At 45.8% G+C, this 21,096-nt stretch overlaps 1 protein-coding gene across 4 annotated transcripts in view; it reads left to right on the top strand.

Moving 5' to 3' along the window:
• The first annotated feature begins 8,306 nt into the window (after positions 1-8,306).
• LOC144784508 (uncharacterized) overlaps positions 8,307-21,096 on the top strand; it is a 416,096-nt gene continuing 403,306 nt past the window's right edge. For 2 of the 4 annotated variants that reach the window (XR_013601663.1, XR_013601658.1), the window contains exon 1: positions 8,307-8,321. The gene's annotated coding sequence lies outside the window, so the exon portion shown is untranslated. Of the gene's footprint in view, positions 8,322-8,797; positions 8,813-21,096 lie in introns of those variants that run through there. The other 2 variants (XR_013601662.1, XR_013601657.1) reach the window with 1 other exon arrangement.

The following is a 21,096-nucleotide window of genomic DNA, read 5'->3' as shown; positions in this document are numbered from 1 at the left end:
GCCATGTGATAAATTCAGCCAAGATATTTTCATTGTCGTCCCATATGAAGATATCATCAATGTATCTTGACCAATTTAGCACCGACTCAAAAAATGGAGCCACCTCATTGAATATAAATTGTTCTTCGAAATGGGCCACATATATGTTTGCTATAGTAGGGGCGCAATGGGGAACTGTAGTCTTAGGGTGCATCAGAGGGCAGACGGTCTGACACTTGGCTGCTGGGTCCAAAGGGAGATAGGTGAAAAATATTGTGGTCTGGGAAGGATGGCAGAAAGTGTTTGAGAAACTCAGATGGGCCGAAATAAGCAAAATGATTAATGGCTAACAAGGGGGCTCAAATGTTGTAGCAATCAGCAAAGAGGAGCTCAAGGTCATAAAAAGACTCAGAGGAGCAGAATAGGGTGTGAGGGAGGCTCCAGCTCAATTGTCTCACACGGTTATACAGATTCTGAGTAACAAATGGCTCTAACTGTCAGTTGTGAGAGCACTGAGAGCTAAGGCCAGCAGTGATATCTTCCGCACCAAATGAATCTGTGAAACTCAGAGAGATAGATGAAGGGTGGTGGAGATACATATGTGGCAGAAGTGTTTGGAAGGCCAGCAAAGTCACTGAATGTCAAGACAGGTGGAGTAGTATGTGTCACTCCCACACCTTTGTGCTGGCATTCTATGTGCAGTAGTAAGACTCCATATGTGGGGAAAGTCTAAGTGCTGGTACAGGAGGGATATATATTTGGAAGGCCCCTAGTTTAGCATGACATATGATGGAGAGTAGATACATATTCCCCTAGACAGTGGAAGAGTATTGACTGCATCCCTGAGGCTGGATTGTGGAAAACCAGAATTGAACTGAGGGGGTATGAAGAAATGTCCACCCTCAGAAATTCTGTGAGGTCCTTGTTAGCAAAGTATTGCTAATTAGTTTTTCCTGAATGATGACATGGGGAAGATAATAGGAGTGAGGGGTAGATCAGAGATTTCTCTTGTTAAAGGAAATAAAGTCTCTAAGCTGCTCTTAAGTCTGTGTCTGATGACTGTTCAGGAAAGCTGATGACAGCAAGGTGAGGTGCTGAGGTCTCTCTCCTCATTGATTGTGTCCTTGTTTGGGATGCTTGTGCTTGGAGCCAGCACTATTGCTACTGATGTGAGAACCATCACATAACACAAAGGCTGTGCCTGATCTACAGCCACAAAACAACATTTGAAAGAGAATCACCCCAAATCAGTCTAAAACTAAACAGTGGATCTACCTCCAAAGGACTACATCTTTCTCCCCCTGAAGTTTTCCAAAATGAAAAACGTTATTTTCAAAAAGCAGCACTGGTTCCTTGAATGAATCAATCCATCAATCAATCAGAGTTTTATAAAGCGCACTACTCACTCGTGAGGGTCTCAAGGGGGAAGCTGGGGCAAGGTGAGCAGCTCCGGATCAGTGGAAGATCCTTCCTGAACGTGTGCAGGGTTGGGAAGCATCTGATGTTCACAGGGAGCTTGTTCCGGGTTGTGGATGGGATGTAGGAGAAGGTTCTCCCACCTGTTCTGTTTCTGCGGATGCTGGGGACCTCTGCCAGGGCGAGGTCGATGGAGCAAAGGTTTCTCTTGGGTACGTGGAAGGATACTCTCTCGTTGAGGGATTTGGGCCTGATATTGTTCAGGGTTTTGTAGGCGTGGTGAGAAGTTTGAAGGTGACCCTCTTCTCGACGGGGAGCCAGTGGAGGTCTTGTAGGTGATGGGTCATGTGTTCGTGACGCGGTGTCCCGAGGATGAGTCTGGCTGCGGTGTTCTGGATGGTTTGGAGTTTGTGTAGAAGGGTTGTGTTTGATTTTGGTGTATAGGGCTTTGCCGTAGTCCAGTCTGCTGGTTATAAGTGTGTGGATGACGATCCTTCTGCAGTCGGGGGGATCCATTCGAAGGTCTTGTGGAGAATGCACAGGCAGTTAAAGCTGGTGGAGGTGACGCCGTTGATCTGGCGGTTCATGGAGAGGGAGGAGTCGAGGATGTTGCTGAGGTTTCGTGCTTTGTCTGTAGGGGTGGGTGGATTCCTGATGGCGGAGGGCCATTAGTTGTTGTCCCAGGCAGAAGTGCAAGGTCCGAGGATGAGGACCTCGGTCTTCTCTGAGTTGAGCTTCAAACAGATATCTTTCATCCAGGCTGCCTCGTTCTTCATTCCTTTCTGGAAACAGAGTCTGGTGTATTTGGGATTCTTTGTGAGTGAGAGGATTAGCTGGGTGTCATTGGCGTAGGATACAATGCTGAGCCCATGCTGTCTGAGGATGGCGGCGGGGAGGGCCAAGTAGATGTTGAAAAGCGTGGGGCTGAGAAATGCACCTTGGGGTACTCTGCAGTAAATGTCGGTGGGTTGGGAGAGGAAGCGGGGAGTCGGATCCTCTGGGATCGGCCGGAGAGAAAGGATTGGATACTGTCGAGGGCAGCTCCTTGTATCCCCATGTCGTAAAGTCTGACTGTGAGCATGCGACATGAAATGGTGTTGAAGGCTGCGGAGAGGTCTAGAAGGATGAGGGCCGCAGTGTGTCCCTGGTCGAGTAGCATGCGGATGTCGTCAGTGTCGGCGAGGAGGGCGGTCTCTGTGCTGTGGTTGCTGCAGAATCGAGACTCGGAGGCGTCCGGGCCGCTTTAAAAAAAGAAAACGTTTTGTCATGCTGCCATTCAAGTGATTACAGGACGCAAATTGAGACATGCCCAATGAATATTAATTAGGCAGATCGTTCTGCAACCCCTTAGTATTTTGTGAACTACCCTAATACTACATAGGTCTGTTTACAAAATACAATTTCATTTCTTAAAATCTGTGCGCGCTTTGTGAACATTATTGGTGAATTAAATAAAAATACATCAGGAGCTCAGGTGTGTTTACTCCTTGTTTGCAGTTCATCCTGATGATAAGTACCTGTTGAAGTCTGAAAAAGGCATAATAACACATAATTAAAGTAATATACACAGCGAGTAAATATTTAACGTTCTTTTTTATTTGAAAGACCACTGGCCAAACAGCTCATAATTTCTGCTGTTTAGCCAGCAGATGGGTAAATAGTAAAATGTTTGCTATTTGCTACGCCACCAGCCAAATGGTAAATAATTTCTGTAACTTAACCAGCAGCCAGGTAAATAATGAAGTTTATTTGCTATTTTCATGGCTGCTGTAGGGTGACCAACCGTCCGTAATTTTCACGGACAGTCCGTAAATTGGAACTCACGTCCGTTGTCCATGAGGATCCCTTTTACGGACACCTTTTGTCCGTAATTTTGGGCCTTTCAGGGAACAGAGCTGTTCCCCAGCTAAAGGCCTCAGCTCCCTGATGGGGCCGCCTCGCACTCCTCTGAGCACAAGAGCAGCCCCACCCCGCCCATTGTCATTCTGTGTGGGGCTGATTGCCACATACAGAATGACAATAGTTCAGTCTGGGCTGGCAAAGTATGTGGTGGCCTCCTCCAGCCTCGGTCCAGGGCAGGGCAGGGCATTCGGTCACATGGAAGTGCAAAAACGCCCATGCTGCTGCTAGGTGAGAATTCAGTTAACCAAAGGAAGGTGGTGAAAGAAGTTCAAAGGCAAGGATTATAGTTATAGTATAGCAGCCATGGTTGATGCTTTTTTATTTTATGCAACTAACAACAATTGACAAAGCCAATAGTTCTGGCTTGTTGCAGGTGTAACATTACTTGTTCTAGGTGTAACGTTACTTGTTGTATTATATATCTGGATGCAATGACAGAAGCAACAAAAATACCAGTTGGGCGGCACATTATATTAAGCACAGATTTTTAGCTTATGTGTTTTAAGCCACACATTTTATTACATCAAACACCCTTTTGGAGAGACCCCCCTAGTTTTTTCACCCCACTTAAAGCTCTGGAAACAACACCATGTCACAGTCGCCCCACGTCCAGGCACTGTGCATCATGCATGACTCATCCCTTACACTTTTTCAGATTGCTTATGTGCAGGGGGCACAGTGAACCCTGCCCCACCCCAACCCTTACGTTAGGAACTACAGCAAGGGTGGAGTTCTTGATGAGTCTCATAATTAATGTGAAAAGGTGAGTGAGTAAGTAAGTGAAGGGATGGGTGAAATGATGGATGGATGGATGAGTGAAAGGGTGGATGATGGGCGAGTGAATGGGTGGATGGATGAGTGAAATGATGGATGGATTGATTAATTGATAAGTGAAAGGGTGAATGGATGGACTGATGAGTGAAAGGGTGGATGTAAGACTGGGTGAGAAAGGGCGGCAATTGGACAAAAGGATGGCTAGATGAGTGAAGGAGTGAAAGGGTGGATGGATGAGAGAAAGGATGGATGGATGAGTGAAAGGATGGATGAATGATAGGTTCAATGGATGGATTCATGAGTGGATGAGTAGATGGATGGGTGGGTGGATGGAAGGGTGGGAGGCTAAGTGAAAGGGGAGTAGAAAGGGGGATGGGTAAATGGATGACTGAACTGGTGAATGGGTGGAAGGATGAATGACTGGATAGATGAATAAGTAAGTCAAAGGATGGCTGGATGGGAAAATGGCTGGATGGATGAGTGACTGGATGGGTGGATGGGTGGAAGAATGGAAGGGTGGTTGTACGGATTGATAGGGTGAAAGGGTGGATGGATGGATGATGCATGAGTAAAAGGGTGGATTGAGGGATGGATGAATGAAATGATGGATGGATGGATATGTGATGGATAGGTTTGTAAATGGATGAATATGGACATGGATGGGCACACAGATGGAAGGACAGATTGAATGGTAAAAGACTGAATGATGGATGAAAGTATGATTACACATTGTAAGCCCCATTATCTTTAGCAACATTTCCTATATATTGACTTTCACATTTATATGAGTGAATGTCTTTATATAATATGGGTGTGCTGTAACGCACTCCAACACTCTGCCCCACATACTTAGGATGAGTAGCACTATAGAAAAAATTAAATACACATGAGAGAGGGTCTATGTGAAGATGAGGGGCGCCATTGGAGGGTGGTAGCAAGGCCAGACTGGCCGGACCGGGCATCAGGTGTTTCCCTGGGAGGCTCGAAAGGTGGGGGCGGTTTTGTTACCACAAAAAGACCTGCACATTTGCTTAAAGCTGCGCGCATACTGACAAACCATGAAGTGCACAATTGTCTCAACCTAATGTAAACTTATTTTCACTTGTACTTTAGTGGCTGTCTAATTACTTACTTATATATTATTGAGCAACCTTCTCTGATGTGTCTGTAAAAACGTAACTTTTGTCCTGAATTTTGACCTCCTGTCTTGAATTTTGACCCTTTGTCCTGAATTTGCACACATGTCTGTTGGTCACCCTAGGCTGCTGGTCAAAGTGCACATAATGTATGCTGTTTTGTCAGCAGCTGGGTAATGAGTGACGTTTCTTTGCATTTTGCTTGACCACTGGCCGAGCCGTATATAATGTCTATTAGTTAGCCACAGACCAGGCAAATAGTAAAGTTTCTTTGTTATTTGCATGACTGCCGGAAAACTAGTATATAACCTCGTCTATTAAGCCAGAAGCCGGGAAAATAGTAAAGCTGGCTTGTAATTTGCATGGCTGCCAGCGAAACAGTGCAGAATCTCTACTATTTAGCCAGTGGCCTGGTAAATAGTAAAATGTCTCCACTATGTTTAAGGCTGTCAGCCAAATAGTAAATATTTTTTACGATTTAGCCAGTGGGCACGTAAATAGCAGACAACATTTACTATGTACCTGGCGGCCAGCTAAATAGCTGCTATCTAACATTTGTAAGGTGTAAAGCAAAGCATCCTTCCTACCAGAGAGCTTTAGTGAAGGAAAGACTAAGCAGAAGCTGTAGTTTGAAAGGTGGCTTGCTTTCCAAAGTCGTAGCATGTACATGTGTCTGCAGCCTCCAACTGTCTATAATACGATCACATCTTGTGAACGCAACGCCAGTTTCACTGTCAGAGAGAGAGAGTATGCAATGATTTTTATTACTGGGGTTACTTTTCTCTTTGGGGGTATTCATTTATTGACCCCATCTGCAGAAAGGGATATATCTCCAGACGGTGCTATGTCGTCAGAGAACTGGTGTAAAAGTAAAACACATTTATGTCCTTGGCTAGCTAGCAGGGTATATTCTAATTCTTCACAAAAACTCCGATCTGCTCAAATTTCAGTGGTCAGGGGCGGATTGGCAAGGCGGGCATTCGGGCATGGGCCGAAGGGCCGGTGCCTCAGTGCCCTCTGTGGGCCGTTTTTTTCTCCCCTGTCCCAGTCCACAGAGAGTGGACTAGGAAAAGGGGAGAAAAAAAAAAGGCCCACAGAGTGCACGGAGACAGACAGAGAAAATGAAAGCAGCCTCGCTGTGCGGCCGGACAGCGATTGTCAGCTGTGTGGCCTCTCCTTCACCCCTGCCCTGCCAAGCAATCAAGCTGATGCTGGGCTGGGGAGGGGTGATTGTTTGCAAGAATCGGCCTCCCTGGGGGCCAGGTGTTTCTCAGGCCTTTGAGCCATTTTCATCTCGGCCCCCCTGGAGCCCATGCAGCCCAGAAACGGTGTTAGTCTTAACACCTCGCCCACAGCCCTTCATATTCAGGGCATAGTGGGCGAGGAAGAATGGGTCTTGCTGTGGGGGCCAGGTGATGTTTGGAATTTTTTTATTTTATTTATTTATTTATGCCATTTTATATAGCGCAGACTTTACCCGAAGGTGTCAGAGCACTTCACACAAGGAAGAGCAATAATACATGATGAGAAAAATTACAAGTGGACAAATTACAAAAGCAAACGTTAAGTTACATGAATCAAAAGTGACAATAGTGAGCAACCAAAATACATGAGGTAGCAATCGGTACATTACAGGAGGAAAAAGTGATATGTGTGCAGGTTACAAATGCGTACAAAGTACAAGTAGAGGTATAATACTGCAATAAATGGCAGACACTCCAGCACAAGAACAAACGTTACGTAGGCAATGGTGGCACTTGTGCAAGTATCTAAAGCAAACAAAAGTGAGAGGTAGCATACAGTGTGATACCAAAGAAAAGTGACGTGTGCAAGTTACAAAAGGGTACCATATGCAGGTACAAGGGTAATACTACAGTAAATGGAAAACACTCAAACTGCCAGAACACACTGGGAAGGCACTTCCCATGCTCCAGCTTCACCTCAGCCTCCTCCCTGGCTACCTGGCTACCTTGGATGACCCAGAAAGCTGTGTTTTGTGCTCCCCTGCCAGGACATTTTCCCGAGGCCTGGAGGGCTGATTAATTTACTAATTGCAGGGGCCTTACCTCTGTTCATGTGCTCCTGAGCTGAAGGTCTGGGGAGGGCTAAGTAGGTTAGTAATAGCAGGGGCTATGCTGCTTTTCAGGTGCTCCTGTGCTGGAGGGCTGGAATAATTTGGTGACAGAAAGGGGCCTTGCTATTTTTTTTAGTTGCTCAGCATGTAGGCCATTGTCACCTTGGCCCTGTGTCCTGTGCAAGAACAGTATCCTCCCACTTTTATTCCTTGTCTGTGCAAATGGTGTTTCATGAAAAGGCACGCCCCTTGAATGTGGGCCACGCCCCTTAAATATGGGCCACGCCTCTTGAATGTGGGCCACTTTTTTCGTCAGTGCCCGGGCCGAATTGTGATCCCAATCCGACCCTGTCAGTGGTCGTGTGCACTGTTCCACGTACAAGGTGCTCTGCCCTGTGATGGGTGGCCCTGCACGTCACTGGACTGCTGCTGCAGTGACAGCCTTCTTGCCAGATACGTAGCAAGTGGGGTGGGGGGGGGGGGCGGGAGGCAAGCGGCATGATTTTCGGGGGAGGCAAAGGCAGGGACCGCCACGGGCGGCAGAAGGCCTTCTTCCTACGCCACACCTTCTTGCCATGCATGCTTCTTGCCAGTCATGTCAGTCTTCAACCGCCCTCCTTCCCACTCCTTATATTATTAATGTCCACTCCACCCTGATGTGCCATACTATTCTGATGACGTGTGTCTGCGAGAAGTGTGTGGGTTTTAGGCGGACAGTGGAAGAAGCATGCAGACACACGACGCCCAACTCAAGACCACGCGCCCTGACTGTACTAAAATCGTGCTCTTCCTCCGCATTTTTGCAAAAAAACAGTCTGCCTCTCTACTTCTGTACAACTCGCTGCACTTTCCCCGGGCGGGATCTGAAAATGTATCATTTTAGGAGGCGGGAATTTTGCAGAATTGAAACATCCTTAGCGGCTGCCGAACACCTCACAGACCAAAATTTGCTGTCAGTCCTTGAAGGGAGTTGTGTGATATGGAAAGATCGAAGTGTGATAGATCAGTCCGGCGAAAAGGCAGCTAGTGTTTTCATACAGGTGAGTGTGTTTGTGATCTTATGCACAGTGGCGTAAGGCAAAATTATGCCCCTCCCCCTTGCAGAGTATGCCATTCTCGGAGATATAATTAAGTGTTGAGCCTAGTGAGCCCCAGGGCCTGCAAGGGCCTATGTTACGCCCTTGACCCTGAGCTTCGCCCCACCAACCTCAGCCTCGAGTATAGACCGTGAGGAGATTCCCATTAAGGATAGCATGGCATATACATTGCGGTTATGTAGTGCCATTGGGTGGGGCCACTGTAAACGGAGGTAGGAGGGGTGTTCACGACCTGAACTCACCAACTGCACGCTCATGGTCCAAGCCGTGACGTAGGGAAGAAAAAGCGATAAAGGCGCTCGCGGCACGTGACGCACCTCGTGGCTTGATACCCCCAACGGCGCCGTGTATGGGAGGGTTAATACGCAGGGCTGTGTGTGGTACGTTCCACAACAGGGCTCGCGGACTGAGGCCAGTAACAATTGCCAGCCACGGTATCTAAGTGTCCGTAAATTGTGTTTTATATGTGCGAGATTGTGATGTGTGAGGCGGGGTGTTACCTGCGGGCCTGTATATGAATTGGGGTGTCAGCGTGACGTTGTTTATCGTGTCTGAGAATATTTTGCTGTTTTTGCTTTCGGGTTATCGGGCGTCTCTCAGTGCCCGGTGAGGTAACTAACTGTCAGTTCCGATTCGTAAGAGGGAGCGGTTTCACTGCATAGTGAGAGTGTCTGGGTTTTCTAGTACCTTCTGGACGACCGGGACGCCGTTTAGATATTTGAGATGTGTGGTGTGTGAATATTTTTACCTGGTGTTTGGCGTATGGACGGACAGTCTCCTGAATGTTGTGAGGTGGAGTAGAATGTTTTGGGGGCGCTTGGTTGTGTCGGTAGAGTGCCTGTGGGAATTGTATGGGTGTTTGGGTGCATGTTGGGAGTTTCCGGGATGCTTCGTGGACGTCTTTACGTTATGAGGGTGTAAGGCTCGTGACTTCCAGACCTAGGTGGCATTGGGAGACGAGAGTGCCTGGGTACGTTTGAGGGTGAGCTGGGAATGGTCAGGGATGGTGCATTTTTTGCGTTTTGAGAGTGTATAAGTACATCGTCAGGGGTTTGAGGGGATGTGGAATTTTTCAAGGATCGTAGTGGTTATTTTCGCATGTTAGGGCCATGAATGGGCTGCCTAGTTCGAGTTATGTGACTATATATATATATATATATATATGGACATGTCTGTGCAACTTGTTGGGGAATGTCTGGTCAAGTTGGGAGAGTGTCGAAGGGTTTTCAGAGCGTCTTTGGGGGGATTGTAAGGCAGGCAGATGGCAAATTGAAGGAGTATGGGTAGATTATGAGATTTACTGGGACTTTTTATGAGTGCGTTTAGTGTTGTGATAGTGTTATGTATCTTGAGTGTGTGATAGGACACAACAAGAGTAATGTAGTTTGTACTTGAGTGCACGGGTAACGTTGTGAAGTTGCCCTGGTGTATAATGAGGATGCCTGAGGAGTAGGGTGATGTCTTTTGGAGGTTTCGAGTTTCAAAACATTTTGGTATGGTGCATTTTGGAGATGCTGGGTTGTCTGGGGGTGTTTTTAGGATCTTGAAAAGTTTTTGTAGCTTTCTAGTGTGACTGTTTAGGGTGTTCCTCTTCTGGTTGTTTAGTTGACTAGAGAGAGTTGTATGTGTGTTGGGGGTTGTCGATGTAATTCTGTTTGAGCAGAGTGGATGATTGTGAAAGTGTAGGGGTGCCTCGTGGTTTTTGGAGAGTGACTGACTTTTGATGGTGTATAGGTGCATATTGATGGTTGTTAGAGTACTGGGAGGCTATGTTTGGGTGCTCTGCGATTGTATTGGTACTCTGTGAGAGTGTTTGGCATTGTTAGTGTCTGGGAAATGCTGATGGCTTCTTAGTAAATTAAGACAGCCCTTAAGCGGTACTACAAATGTGTATGGGTGCATTGTCAGAGTAATGGGCCGTCTCATCTCTTTTAGGGGATTTAAAGGGTGTTGGATGGTATTGGGGATATTATATGGTTGACTGGGTGTGTTGTGTGTCTGTTGAATTGTACAGCTTTCAGGTTTCTCTGAGTGTGCATCTCGGTGGGGGGGATTTATGGGTATGTTTGGAAAGTTATGAGGGTGTTTGGGTGGACTGAATATCTTGACTAGAGTGTCAGGATAAACCAAAATAATGGGTCACTGTAGTATCGTTGAAAGTAAAACCAAGGACCAGTTATCAGGTAGGAGGGTTTATTCTTACACCTCACCCAACGGCAGAGCTAGAGTAACTGTCATCCCACAGAATTCTCTCGCAGGATCAATCCACTGTGGAGGTTCTGACAGTGACCTCATCGTAGATGAGGTGCCACATCACACTTCTCCCCCATACAACAAAACAAAACAGTGCACTAGATTACCTGTAACTCCCTAGTGAATTTCGACCAATCAGCACAACCTCAAGGCGCTTTCATTTTGACAAAGTCACCCACACCACCTTCAACATCTCACGCATTTATGGAAGTCAAAATCTCCTTTTCTCTTCTGTTGAAGAGAAATCTCTTTCTTTCTCCATTCACCAGGGGTATTATCAACACATCCTTTTCTCCAACACATCCAACCGGGACATACATACGTGGACGGGGAGCTACCTTTGAACAATTCAAAAGGAGTCTTCCCAGTGGAGCCATGCAGTGAAAAACAATAGCCTGACAGTCTACTTGACAACTTCTTTCCCCTAACCAAACCATTCACTCTTGCTAGTTGTATTCCTTCTTTAAAAGTTTTAATAACTCTTTCAATGGCACCATTCTTCTCCGGATGATCGAATATCTTGTGAACAATACCACAACTCTGCACATACGACTACGTCTCACAAGAGCAGAATTGTACCCCATTGTCCGTAAGTAGGTACCTGGGAAAACTCTCTCTCTCAAACACATTTTCCAAAAACCTGATCACTCCTGAAGACGAAATGTCCTGCACGCAAGATACTTAAACTCACCTGGAGTATAAATTCATCAGAACAATGACATAGGGAGTAGCATGTTCACCCCTTATGGGACCAAAAAAATCCATCGTAACCTCTTCCCAAGGATATTTTGGGAGAGTTCTGCAGGCCATAGGCAACTGACTAGTTTTAAGTCCTTTGTCACAGACCAAACATTCCACGCAATCTCTAATCAGACACTCAACATCATGATCAAGTGAAGCCCCCCCAAAAACCTCTAAGAAGCCTCCCTTTAGTTTTGACAATATCCATGTGACTGTCATGGGCTGAATGTAAAATGTTACCTCTTAACTTCTCAGGAGGGATCAATCTTGTGCCTCTTAACAAAAACCCTTTGTCCACAGCAAGTTCATCCACAATCTTCTCCCAGCCTCTGGCACAATCTTTAAGTTGAGCTTTACACCTCCTACCAGAACTAATAACATCCCTGATTTTAGACGACGTCACATCATTCTGAAGTTCAGACCACTCTTCACCAATAGATCCTTCAGTCACTTCACACACTCTGACTCCCTCCTCCTCATCCAGTTCTTCGCGACCATCAGGCTGCAGATTCTCAATGTCTACAAGTCTAGAAAGGCAGTCAGCAGAATAGTTGCTCGCTCCTGGAACATACTGAACAGTAAAAGAGAATTCTTGCAACCCCACAACCTATCTCCGTATGTAAGATGATATGGAAATGAGTCCCTTCTTTGTGAAGACCTCAACCAAAGGTTTATGATCAGTCTGCACACAAATTGATGCTCCAGAGAAATTGTTTAAATCTCATAATGGACCAAAACAGCTAACGACTCTCTATCAAATACAAAGTAGTTACGCTCTGCATCTCTGAGACTTCTCTAGACGCGTGCAATAAGGTTTTCTCTACCATCTCTTGTTTGAATGAAAAGAGCACCTAACCCTTTTCCGCTTGCATTATACACAATTTTTGTCACAGAAGAAGCATCAAAGGGTTGAAGCGAAGATACATTACTCAATTCCTGTTTTATATCTGAAAATTCCTGGGAGCACTCCACACCCACACAAAATCAGTATTATTTTTAAGTTTCCTCAAGTTAAAGGTTTTTCTAGCAAAGTCTTTAGTGAAGCGGCTGTAATACTCTACCATTCCCAGAAAAGATGAAAGTTCTTCCTTGGGTTTAGGTTCCTTCAGAATTCTTATCGGGTCCACAAGTTCTTTCTTTGGTCTAATCCCTGCTGCGGTGTCTTTGTATCCCAAATAACTTACTTCATCCACGCCGAACCTGCACTTCTCGGCTTTAAGTGTTACACCTGCTATTTGAAGTTTCTGTAAGACTTGGCAAACACGCAAGTCATGTTCATTGTTGGATCCAAAAACAATTATGTCGTACTGATAGCACTTCACATGGGCTGATCTTTCAAAATGATCGACATAATCCTCTGAAAGACTGCAGCCACAGAAATTAAGCCAAAAGGCATCCTCTTGAAACGAAAAATGCCAAAAGCGGTTAGATCCTGCGAGCTCTCATGTAATTCAACCTGATGATAAGCCGACATTAGATCTAATGTGCCAAACACTTTAGCACCAGTGAAGGTCGTGATCATTTGCTCAATGTTGGGCAACGGGAATCTGTCAACTGCAACCTCTTTATTTAGAGCTCTCAAATCCACACAAAGGCGAATTTCTCCATTGCCCTTGCGAGCAACGACAATGGGAGCCAACCAATCCGTTGCTTCAACTGCTTCAATGACCCCACACTCTACGAACCTCCTGAGTTCATTGTCAACTGCAGTTTGTAAATGCATGGGAATCCCTCTAACCTTGCCCACAACAGGGGTTGTGTGATCTCTTAATCTGATCTTGTGTTTGTAACTAACTAACTTGCCAAGTTTGTTTTGAAACAAAACATTGAACTCTTTAACAAACTTGTTTTGATTACATTCAGCCTCATCAACTTGTACTTGAGGGGTTTTACCTGGATGCAAACTGTCACCCAACTCCTGATGACCCCAGCCTAAAAGATCATCACCCTTACAAGACATACATTTTAACCCAAGTGTTTTTCCCACACACACCTATGGTAGTTTCAAAATAACCTAGCATTTCAATCTTGTTCCCACCATAGCCTCCAGGTTGTATGTCCATCTTACTAAGTGACCTATTATCTGGAAACAACCTCAACAACGTTTGTTCATAATATTGATACGAGAACAAGAGTCAAACTTCATCAAATTCTCTCTTCCATCAATACTAACTAGCTGAGTGGGAAATATCTTTTTTGACTCGTCAACTTGTACAAGAATCTCCTGACACGGTTCTTTGTTCCCACCCTTGTTGTTTCTTTTATATTTGTTCTTACAACATTTGCTGAAGTGACCTTTGAAACCACATGAGTTACAAACTTGAGATAAAGCGGGACAGAATTTGTCATTGGCTCTATGTCCTACAAACCCACACCTATAACAAGTAACATTAGGATCCTGTTCCCTTCTCCTGGCACCTTTGACCTCAGTGGTATGCTTCGTCTCAGAAAAACTTCGAGACTTATCTGCCATAATCACTGCATCATTTTCTGTTCCAGAAACATTAGAATTATTTATCTCCTTACCTGTCTTTAATTCACCCACACACTTTAACATGTGTTCAACTTGTTTTACAACAAATAGCACCTCCTCAAGGGGTGGCTTGTTTTTCATCCACAGTTCCTCCCGTAATTTGTCACTGTTGCACCGCACCCCAAATTGATCCCTAATCCTTTCTTCTAACGCCCCTCCAAATTTACATTTTGAGTCCAACTTTCTCAAAGCAGTCACAAATTCCTCCACTGACTCGTCTTTACCCTGAGTCCTAAGACCAACATGATATCTTTCTAAAATTGTGCTTACATGTGTCAAATAATGTCGATCTAATATTGCAATAGCAATTTCATACTCACTTAAATCACGTGCTTCAGCATGTGGAAGCTCAGGTAAATTCTCTAGCACATCTTGGCCCTCTGCTCCCAAACAATGTAAAAATAGTCCATGTTTTTGTTCAGCACTCAAATTCGTGCCACAAACTAGAGCATAATTCCAATATACTTTTTCCCACTTCGACCACCCAATTAATGGAGAAGGCAGAAAAAATGGTGGGGATGTAACGTTTTGCATTTCAAAATTTCTGTAGACTAATTGTACTCAAATAACCATTAATAAATTATAATGCCACTATCATTAACTCTAAGATAGGATGATGTTACATGTTACAAAACCATACATACTAAAACGTGATAGTGCAATAGTAATTCCAAAGTTATAAAGATAAACAATCAATAACATCCCTTTACAAGCTCAAAGTTTCTTAGACTTTTTCTAATGTTCTCCTTTGAAAAAAAAAAATGAAGTAATACTCAGTGATAAGTTTCTCAGTGCTTACTAAATAGCCACAAGTTGGAGGGAGAAAGGTAGTTCCTCTGAACTCAGTTGTGCGCGCACACTAGTTGTCAGGCAAAATAAGGAAAGCTCCTCCTGCCACCTGACACATGAGCTGGAAAGGTATCCAGACACACCAAAGTTGGAGGGCGAAAGGCAGGAGTTCCTCCGAACTCAGCAACGCATGCACAAATCAAAACAAAAACAGTCTTCTTTTCAACTGACACCTGCGCAGAAAATGTAGCCACACACCAGAGTTGGAGGGCGAAATGCACTTCCTCCAAACTCAGCTACGCGCGCACTAGTTGTCAGGCAAAGTAAGGGAAGCTCCTCCTGCCAACTGACACATGCGCATAGGAACCAGCATCGAGTCAGAGAGCAAATCGTTCATCCTCTAGACTTCCATTGCCCTTCTCAAACTAAAACACTACATAAAATCACACAGGCTAGAGGGTGAATGTTAGTTCCTCTTAGCCCAAGGTACAAAGTCGTACCTCACTGCGCTGCTAGTACCGCTCGAGAAAAGCACGTACCTGAAATCCAATGGACAGAACAGAACAATCCTGAGTGCGCAGACTCCCAAACCAAGTCTGAGCGCACCAACACTGGAGTCTGGGTCCGGAACTGAAATAAAAGAGAGCTCCTGCTCCCTTAGAGGAAACATCTTGCCAAGTGCTGCGAATTTCAGCCACCAACATCGTCCTCCACAAACCCAACCGCTGTAAAGCTCGAAACCACCTCTTGCCTTGTTGAGGTGTAAAATATGAAGTCCTGCACAGTGTGTTACTTGATCCCGTCGATCGTTGCCAGAAATTGTAGTTTCGTTGAAAGGAAAACCAAGGACCACTTATTAGGCAAGAGGATTTATTCTTACACCTCACCCAACGGCAGAGCTAGAGTAACTGTCATTTCTCAGAATTCTCTCGCAGGATGAATCCATCGTGGAGGTTCTGACAGCAACCTCATCGTAGATGAGGTTTCCCATCACACACTGCCCCAATAGTAGACAAGAGGTGTTATTTTAGAACAATGAGAACGAAAGTCAAAGTGACTTTTACTTTGTTCCCTCACACATACCAAGGGATGTCATGCTTCATCAATGGACGGAGCTCCGTGTCGGTGCTGCAGTTGCCTACAGGGCCCCCGAAGGGTCACTTTAGCAGAGATCTTTTGTTTGTACACCGTATGATGAGTGCAAGTTAGTGCTCGTGAAGAGCTGAGTGAGTTAAAAGTAGCTAGAGGGTATCTATGCTAGTCAAATTTAAGGAAAAGATTCCGGTCATAAATAAAAAAACAAATAGATTGTGGCTGCTGAAGGGTTATGGTGACTATGTAGCTTTGATACATAAGTGTGTGAATGAAATTGTGTGAAGGTTAGAGCAACATCTTTCGCGCCGTTGATGGTCTCAGGAGGAGATCACTAGCGCTTCTTCAGGACCAAAGTGAAAAGTTAGACAAAGCAGTGATGTATTGGCGATGTCCTCCTTAAATTGAAATGGTGTCACCAGTAGGACCCTGGTGGTAGTCCAGTCTATAGGACATAGGAGGTAGTCCCCTGGTGTCAAACGAGAGGGTGCATTTAGTCACAATGGTTTTGGTGAAAGGCACAAGCAGCTGCACCTACCCATCCTCTCGAGTGCCGGTTGATGGTTGTTAGAGTACTGGGAGGCTGTGTTTGGGCGCTGTGCGATTGTATTGACACCCTGTGAGAGTCTTTGGCATTGTTTGAGTGTCTGGGAAATGCTGATGGCGTTTGTAAATTAAGACAGCCCCTGAGCGGTATTACAAATGTGTATGGGTGCATTGTCAGAGAGTTATGGGGTGTCTCATCTTTTTGGGGATTTGAAGAGTGTTGGATGGTATTGGGGATATTACATGGTTGACTGGGTGTGTTGTGTGTCTGTTGAGTTGTACAGCTTTCAGGTTTATCTGAGTGTGCATCTCGGGATTTAAGGGCATGTTTGGAGAGTTATGAGGGTGTTTGGGTGGACTGAATATCTGACTAAAGTGTCAGTATTAGGTTGGGTGCCCGGTGATTTTGAAAGAGTACTTTGTATGAATCTTTTGTAAGTGTCCCAGGAGAAGCTGTGAGGGTCTCTGGGAATGTTGAGATAATGTCTGTTTGTGTTTTTGAGGAACCTAGATGATGTCTTGCATCTTGAGGTTGTACAGCACTGTAAGAGTGGGTGGTTGGCATTGGGATGGTCTCTGGTGTTTTGCATGTTTGTCTAGGGGCAGGTAATGCTATGTTGGGTGTAGTATGGGTGCCAGAAACTTATTTTGAGCTTGTAATAGTTCATTATGAGGGAGATTCTGAGAGCATATGGGTAACTGACTGGGCGTAACATTGCATGTGTTTCTGAAGGCAAGAGAAGGAGTCTAAATACGAGACCGGTTGGCTGAAGGGTGTGAGTGTGATTTTATGTTTAATGGCATGTTTGGGCATCTGATGGTTTTCCCCATAGCATTTGGAGATGTATAATTGTATATATATCTGGTGGCGTGCTTGACTGACAGTGCCTGACTGTCATGTGCGCATGGATATGTGAGAATGTATGAAAGTGTCCCATGTGTCTGGTTGTGCAATAGTGGATGAGTTCTTGCATGTAAGGTGTCTGATGGTATTTACGGGTGTTTAATGAAATATATGGGGGGGCTGTGTGTGTGGGAGGATACGTCCTGATATGCTTCAGTATATGATCAGTGTGCCTGTCTTGTGCGCATTGATGTGAGAATGTGTGGCTCATTATGTGTCTGGTTGTTCAATAGTAGATGAGTTCATCTAAGGGGTCTGATGGTATTTGTGGTTGTCAGATGAAGTGTATGTGGGTGTGTGGGTGGAATAACTGCTGATATGCTTCAGTATCTGATTAAGTGAATTGGTGAAAGAAGTATGTTGGTGCATGGATAATTGATGTTCATTTGTGACAAATGATATACATACTATAGTGAAGTGTATGGGTTTCTTTGCACACTGGTGACTGATTGTGTGCATGGTTATATGATGTTGAAAAAATGTGTAATCTAGAATCACCCTTTCTCACTATACAGAAGATCTCAAGAATAGCTGCTGAATGTTGTAGATTTGGGCTCCAAAAAAGTATTTTCACTTCCGCAGTCTCAACTTTGCCATCATCCCTCTGTGTCATGGTGGGCCTGCATTAACAGTTATATATGGTGACTGGCTGTTTTAGAAGTTTAAAAAAAAAAAATATATCTTTTTATAAACAAACCAAAATAAAAGCATCAGGTGACAAACAACATCATTACAATAGTCATATATACGTTTCAATATACCAAAATATACATGTAGGATTTTCTTAGGGATCATTGAGATTCCAGCGCTACAGTATCTTCATGCACAGTCGGAGAACAGGTGTTCCCTCTAGCTATTCCAAGCGCCCCAAATTTTCCCCCACTTTCCGGGTCGACCCCTGGCCACGTACACCGATCTCTCTCTAAACATACACCAGTCTAAATCTTCCATCCATTTCCCCATCTGGGGCACTTGACTGGCGCCCCACAGCTGCGCCATGTTACGCTTAGCAATCATGCATGCCAGAGTCACCCATTGCTTCCCATGTGCAGTAAGGTCAGAAGGTTCCCAAACATTCAAAACACAACGTCGGGTCTCCAACAACACTTCCACTCCCAGCACCTCTTGAAACCTTTCATGGATCTTGACCCAATACTGTTGTATTTCTGTACAATGCCATAAAATATGCATGCACGTTCCGGTCTCACCACATCCTCTCCGACACCTCCCATCCTCCGCCAAGCCCATCTGCACCAATCGAGGTCCTGTGATGTAGGGCCGGTGTAATACTTTCAATTGCACCAACCTAAGTCTTATTTGGATAGCCACTGTTGTAGGGGAAGATACTGCCTCCCTCCAGTCTTCATCATCTAGGACTAGGCCATTGGCGCCCGATTGCTCTCCAAGTGTTACTAGTGGATCCTCCGTGTGGTTAATCAGTTTTTTGTAGATCAGTGAAATAGTTTTGGTTGGAAGATGGCCGTCTAGCACCCGATCTTCTAAAGGGGAAGCCTCTGGAGGCGTAGTGCCCCGGGGGATATTTGTCAGTAGGGCATGCCTCATCTGGAGGTACCGGTATCGCTCGCTCTCTTGCAGCTGGTAGCTTTCCTGCAGGGCGTCAAAAGTAAGAATGCCGTCTTTCCCCCACACATCTTTAACCCGTGAGATCCCAATGAGATCCCATCCGGCAAAGCCCTTCGTCTTCCACAGGTTACCCAATCCCTCCGAACTCCATAACGGAGTGGCCAATGTAATCCTCCTATCCCACTTAAAATACCGATTAGCCGCATGCCACACCTGAACCGCATGTGCTGCCGGTCCAACTAGGGAATCCCGGCCCATTCTAGCATAGAGGGCTCTCATATAGTCTTGGCCTGGCATCTGGCCTCGATCCATCGCGTACCCGGGGTCCAGGGGCGATCCATAGATCGCATGATTAATCGCCGCCAACTGGGAGGCCCAGTAGTATTTACGGAGGTCAGGCAAACCGATCCCTCCGTCATACCAGGGTAAAGTGAGCTTGGAAAATGCAATACGCGGTCTGCCTTCCCGGAGGAGCTGCCGCTGGAGGGACCCTATTTCCTTGAAATATGAGGGGGGCACCTGGTCCATTGTATTTTGAAGCGCGTATAAAAAACGGGGTAGAGCCATCATTTTGAACAGTACAGCACGACCCAACAGGGAGAGCGGCAACTCCTTCCATCTCGCCACATCCCGCCGAAATCTAGCCAACGGTGGCCCCAGATTATTATATCGTAGCTTCGGGTCCATGGTCACATAGATTCCCAAATATCGAAAACCCACCGATTCCACCTGCAATGGGCAGGTGCTCTGGATGTCCGCAGGGTCACCGCTGATAGCAAAAAGCACTGACTTCGCCCAATTAATGGCGAAGCCCGAATACATCCCAAATATGGCCAGAACATCCAGAAAATTAATTAAGGATTCCCCGGGGGTAGTAAGATAGAGCAGAATGTCATCTGCGTAGAGCGAGATTTTGTCTTCCCAGTCGGGCGTCCACCGCAGTCCTCTAATCGTCCTGTCCCAACGCCGCCAGTGGTTCAAGCACCAGCGCAAACAACAATGGGGAGAGAGGACATCCCTGCCATGTGCCCCTTCCCAGAGTGAAATCAGCAGATTTGTGGTTATTCACCACTACCCTGGCGAGGGGATCCGTGTACAAGAGACGGACCCATCCGATATATTCCTGTCCAATGCCCATCTTTCTCAAGACTGCCAATAGATGGGGCCACTCGACTCTATCAAAGGCCATGGTAGCATCCAGTGATAACAGGACCGCCGGTTCGTGTATGTGCGACGTGCCGGCCAGAATCCCGGGCAGCCTCCGTATGTTGAGAGCTGTGTTACGGCGGGGCATGAATCCAGATTGATCCGGATGGATCAGGGTCGCAATGACCTTGACCAGCCTGGTCGCCAGCAATTTTGCTAGCACCTTCGGCTCTGCATTTAAAAGTGAGATTGGCCGATAGAAAGAACACACTGTCTTAGGTTTACCTTCTTTATGAATAACAAATATATTGGCTACACGCTGGTCATATGGGAGTTGACCCTCTTCTTTGCTCTCAATGAGCATGTCACGCAGAAATGGCGCTAACTTGTTCGCATTCAATTTATACAACTCTATGGGGATTCCGTTCGGGCCGGTGGCCTTCCCGGAATTCACCCCTCTAATAGCCTGCTCATCCTCATCATTAGTGAAGGGGGAGTCTAGATATTGCCTGTCCTCCTCCGAGAGCGCCGGCATCTGGATATCCCGTACCATATCTGCATTATTGGCCTCCGTATATGCATTTGCCGCCGTATACACTGCGCTGTATTACGTCGAGAACTCCTCTACTATCTGCTGCGGATCTGTTATTCTACCCAAGCTCGCCGACTGCAACTCTGGTACCAACCGTGACGCCTGCTCCCCTCTCTCAAGCCATGCGATCAATTTCCCGGCTTTGTCACCATGCTCATAGATCCTACTCTGAGTGTCTGCATGTTGCTCTTAGCCCTATCTCTCGCCAGGCTCCTATGTTCATCCCGGAGGAGTCTCAGGCGGTGGACCCCTTCTGGAGTGCCAGCACTCGACTCCTCCCCCTCCAAGGCCGTCAATTCGGCCCCCACTCTATCTACCTCCGCCCAACCCTTTTTATTCTTTCCAGAGATCAAAGACATTACTTCCCCTCGGACAACTGTTTTGTATGCCTCCCACAGGGAACACGTTGATTCCACCGTTCCCACATTATTTTGGAAATACAGTTCCGTGACCTGCCTAATTTCCTTCTTGGGCAGGGTCCCTCAATTGGGATGTATGACATTACAACGCATGCTTTTACCACGCATGCTTTTACATC

Source organism: Lissotriton helveticus, chromosome 10 (genome assembly GCF_964261635.1).
Source record: "Lissotriton helveticus chromosome 10, aLisHel1.1, whole genome shotgun sequence".
In the NCBI taxonomy this organism is placed as follows: Eukaryota; Metazoa; Chordata; class Amphibia; order Caudata; family Salamandridae; genus Lissotriton; species Lissotriton helveticus.
This window is presented reverse-complemented; position numbering and strand designations above follow the sequence as displayed.